Here is a 5,000-nt window from a genome sequence, read left to right on the forward strand (position 1 = left end):
CAAACTTCAACTGGGTCAGTGAGATGAGAAGTCAGCTACTCATGCTCATTGGTCCCCCTGTTGTATTTTTTTAGTATGTGTCCATTTACTCTATACGTTGCTCCAGATGTCTCATGAGCAATGGTAAATGCTCCATTGGGGAGTGCTTCAGTGATCTCATAAGGACCTTCCCATCTTGATTTCAACTTTCCAGGAAACAATTTCAATCTGGATCGATATAACAGCACCTTGTCCCCAACTCCTAAATCCTTCTTGATCAACTTTTTATCGTGCCACCTTTTCATCTGCTCCTTGTAGAGGTTGGCGTTTTCATATGTCTCGCTCCGGAATTCTTCCAATTCAACCAATTGAAGCAACCTCTTTTCCCCAGCCATTCTGGCGTCCATGTTTAGCAAAGTGATCGCCCAGAATGCTTTGTGTTGGAGTTCTAAAGGCAAATGGCAAGCCTTTCCGAATACCAATTTGTAGGGGGAGCAGCCAATAGGCGTTCGGTAAGCTGTTCGATACGCCCATAGGGAGTCATCCAGTTTGTTGGACCAATCCTTTCTACCTGGGTTCACCACCTTTTCCAGGATCCTTTTTATTTCCCTGTTGGACACCTCCACCTGCCCGCTGGTCTGTGGGTGGTAGGGGGTGGCAATTTTGTGCTGCACTCCATATTTCTTGAGAAGCAGTTGGAATTGTCTGTTTACGAAATGTGTACCCCCATCGCTGATGATTGCTCTAGGGGTTCCAAATCGAGTGAAAATATTTTTCTTGATAAACTTCAGCACTATCCTGGCATCATTGGTGGGGGTAGCAATAGCTTCTACCCATTCCGACACATAGTCGACTGCAACAAGTATATACTTGTTCCCAAAAGAAGGTGGAAAAGGTCCCATGAAATCAATGCCTCACACATCAAACAATTCAATCTCCATTATTAGAACAAGGGGCATTTCATGCTTTCTTGTAATATTTCCTGTTCTCTGGCACCTGTCGCATTTTTTAACAAAGACATTAGCATCTCTAAACAGGGAAGGCCAGTACAGACCTGATTGTAGCACTTTAGCTGCTGTTCTTGCTCAAACAAAGTGTCCTCCATAAGGGCAATTGTGGCATTGCTCCAGTATTTTCTGTTGCTCTTCTTCAGGGATACACCTTCCAAGTAATTGGTCGGGACACTTTTTGTAGAGCAAAGGGTCGTCCCAAAAATACTTCTTGGCTTCATGATGGAATCTCTTTCTCCCTTGGTAGCTTAAGTGGTATGGCTCTATTCCAGCAGCTTGGTAGTTTGCAATATCTGCAAACCAAGGAGCATGTTTTTCAGAGATCATTAGCAGCTGCTCATCAGGGAACGTCTCTTTTATCTGATCTCCTTCTTGTGAGGTCATCCTCTCTAATCGAGATAAGTGGTCAGCCACCTTGTTATCACCTCCTCTCCGGTCCTTGATTTCAAGGTCAAATTCATGGAGCAACAGTATCCATCTAATCAATCTTGGCTTGGCATCCTTTTTGGCAAAGAGTTGCTTGATTGCTGAATGATCAGTGAATACTGTAACTTTGGAGCATATCAGATATGACCGGAACTTGTCGCATGCAAACACAACTGACAACATCTCCTTCTCCGTCAACGTGTAGTTGACCTGCGCCGGAGTAAGAGTTCTACTGGCGTAGTACACAGTTTTGAAGATTTTGTCTTTTCGTTGCCCAAGTACTGCTCCCAAGCCGATATCGCTGGCGTCACACATCAATTCGAAAGGAAGACTCCAATCTGGGCTTTGAATGATAGGTGCGGACACCAGCCTTGACTTGAGTTCCAAGAAGGCTGTCATGCATTTTTCATCAAAATTGAACTTCCTATCTTGCTCCAGGAGTTCACAGAGTGGCTTTGCAATCTTGGAGAAGTCCTTAATGAAACGCCTGTAAAAACCGGCATGTCCCAAGAAGCTTCTTATCCCTTTCACTGTGGTCGGGGGAGGTAGCTTCTCAATTGCCTCCACCTTGGCTTTATCCACCTCGAGACCTTTGCTTGAGATTTTGTGTCCTAGCACAATGCCTTCTCTTACCATGAAATGACATTTTTCCTAGTTCAGCACTAAATTGCTTTTGACACATCTTTCCAATACCTGTTCAAGGTTATTAAGACAAGTAGGAAAAGAGCAGCCAATAACAGAAAAATCATCCATGAAAATCTCTACTGCTTCTCCTACTAAATCAGTGAATAAAGCAAACATGCATCTTTGAAAAGTTGCTGGGGCATTACACAGCCCAAATGGCATTCTTCTGAATGCAAAAGTCCCAAATGGACATGTAAAAGTGGTTTTGTGTTGGCCTTCAGGAGCAACTGAGATTTGGTTGTATCCAGAATACCCATCCAAGAAACAAAAGAATTCTTTTCCAGCCAGATGATCCAGCATTTGGTCAATAAAAGGGAGAGGAAAATGATCCTTACGGGTCGCATTATTCAACTTTTTATAGTCTTGACAAATCCTCCACCCAGTTATCTTTTTGGTGGCTATTAATTCATGTTTTTCATTTTCAACTACAGTGATGCCGGGCAACCCATTTGCTGTCAGAGATAGGATAGATTATACCTGCATCAAGCCATTTGATGATTTCCTTTCTTACCACCTCTTTCGTATTGGGGTTCAGCCTCTTTTGATGCTCCACAGATGAGCTGTCAGGATCTTGGAGCAAAATTTTATGCATGCAGATTGTTGGGCTAATTCCCTTTATATCAGCCATGGTCCAACCAATTGCTCCTCTGTAGTCCTTAAGCTTCTGTGTGAGCTGAAGTTCCTGTTCATGGGTTAGTAAAGAAGAAATAATCACAGGGAGAGTGTTTTCTTTACCCAAATAAATATACTTCAGGTGTTCAGGTAAAGGCTTTAACTCCAAGGTGGGTGGTTGCTCTACTGATGGCAAATTTGGTCTTTGCTCTTGCTCCGATCGGTTCAAGGATTCGAAGATCCTTTCTTTCTTGTCCCCAGTATGAATGGAATTAATGGATGCAAGGTATTCCACCAATTCGTCAAAGTCCTTCATGCCTATTTCTGACTGCAACTGCTCATGCTGTTCTTCTCTTATGATCAAGTCAAGAGTTGAAATGCTAGAGCATTCCTCAGTGTTATCTTCATCAAACTTCATTGCTTTCATGACATTGAACTTCACCTCCTCTCCATTTACACTCATGGATAGTTCGCCTTTTCTGACGTTTATGACAGCATCACCAGTGGCCAGGAGTGGTCTGCCCAGAATTTTTGGAACTTCTTGGTCTGCTTCAAAATCCAAGATGATGAAGTCAGCTGGTAGAATGAACTTATCTACTTGGACAAGGACATTCTCGATTTTTCCTTCTGGCTTGGCTATGGATCGGTCTGCAAGCTGAAGAGTGATTGTGGTTGGTCTTGCTGCTTCTATGTCAAGCTGTTTGAAGATAGAAGTTGGCATTAAATTTACACTCGAGCCCAGATCACAAAGTGCTCGACCAAGGTAGTTCTTCCCAACTGTACACGGGATGGTGAATATTCCAGGGTCCTTCAGTTTGGGAGGAATCTTAGTCAGGTATTTGCATGATTCTTCAGTGAAGGCTACAGTCTCAAATTCCTCAATCCTTCTTTTTTTTGACAAAACGTCCTTCATAAATTTTGCATACGAAGGCATTTGTTCCAGAGCCTCCACCAGAGGGACATTTATGTGAAGCTGTTTCAACAAGTCTAAAAACTTGCTAAACTGCCTATCTTCATGTTGTTTTTTTAACCTCTGTGGAAAAGGAGGCTCAATTGGTTCACTCCTCCTTTTGCATGGTGGAACATAAGTTGGGACTGAAACTGGTTCATTGTCTGTCATTGCTCCAACATCTGCTCCAGATGTTGTGGCAACTGGTGTGACTTCAGTGAGATCATCGTTCTGGACCTTCTCCCTTGATTCTGTCTGAGCTTCAAGGGGTTGAGGGTCAGCAGCTTCCTCAACTCCTTCTTCCATATGTTGTCTTGCTAGTTCGCGTTTACGAGATCGTGCCACTAAATCTGGAGGTGACAGAGTTTTTCCATCTCGTAAGCTTATAACATTACAACGCTCCTGGTTTTCCTGGGACGATTTTTCTGTGTCACTAGGGAGTGTCCCTGGTTGTCTCTGTTTGAGTGCTCCAGCCAACTGACCAATTTGGGTCTCCAGGCTCCTCATGGCTGCACTGTTCTGATTCATGTATTCCTTGACAAAAGTCTCAAAGGATTGAGACTTCCCTTCACCCTTATCCCAGTTTTGATGGTTCTGCCTGGGATATGGGGGTCGGTTCTGGTAGTTTCCTCCACTACCTCCAGCATTATTCTGACTCTTCCATCCCCGGTTGTTGTTCCCTTGATAATTATCATTGCTCCTGTTGTTATTATCGTAACCACCTGCATAACACACAACAGCCAAATTGTTACCGTCCTCAGATTCATGAGGACCTCCACAAATGGAGCAACTTTGACTTGATTGAGTCAAGAGAAGTTGCTCGGTTGGTTTTTTCTGTTCCATGGGCTTCCAATTTTTTATAGTATTATGGAGCGAAGCCATCTGTGCTGAAAGAGCATCAGTTGAGCTTAGCTCAAGAACTCCTGCTTTCTTGGAAGCATTATTCTGTGTGGAAGGCCATTGAACATGTTTTTTTGAAAGTTTTTCCAACAACCGGTAGGTTTCCGGATAAGTAAAATCCAAAAGATCTCCCCCTACAGCCGCATCAACAGTGGCTTTCAATGGTGGGGTTAAGCCATGATAAAACGTGTGAATAATGCCCCAATTAGAAACTCCATGATTTGGGCAAATTCGTATTAATTCCTTAAAGCGCTCCCACGCTTCATAAAGACTTTCTCCATCATACATTTGGAAAGATGCTATATTAGCCCTCACTTGGGCTTGTTTTGCTTGGGAGAAAAATCGGGAGACAAACTGTTCAGCTAGTTGCTCCCAACTAGTGATGGAATTTGGGGGCAATGTTCTCCTCCATTCTTTGGCTTTTCCTGCTAGGGAAAATG

General features: G+C 43.3%; 1 non-coding gene across 1 annotated transcript; it reads left to right on the forward strand.

Moving 5' to 3' along the window:
- The first annotated feature begins 4,771 nt into the window (after positions 1 to 4,771).
- Positions 4,772 to 4,876, forward strand: LOC133284370 (small nucleolar RNA R71). Its single transcript, XR_009747894.1, has one exon. It is a non-coding gene; the product is annotated as a small nucleolar RNA R71 (small nucleolar RNA).
- Positions 4,877 to 5,000: the final 124 nt, after the last annotated feature.

Source organism: Gastrolobium bilobum, unplaced genomic scaffold (genome assembly GCF_033153095.1).
Source record: "Gastrolobium bilobum isolate Gb01-03AN ecotype WA unplaced genomic scaffold, APGP_CSIRO_Gbil_v1 utg19140, whole genome shotgun sequence".
NCBI lineage: Eukaryota > Viridiplantae > Streptophyta > Magnoliopsida > Fabales > Fabaceae > Gastrolobium > Gastrolobium bilobum.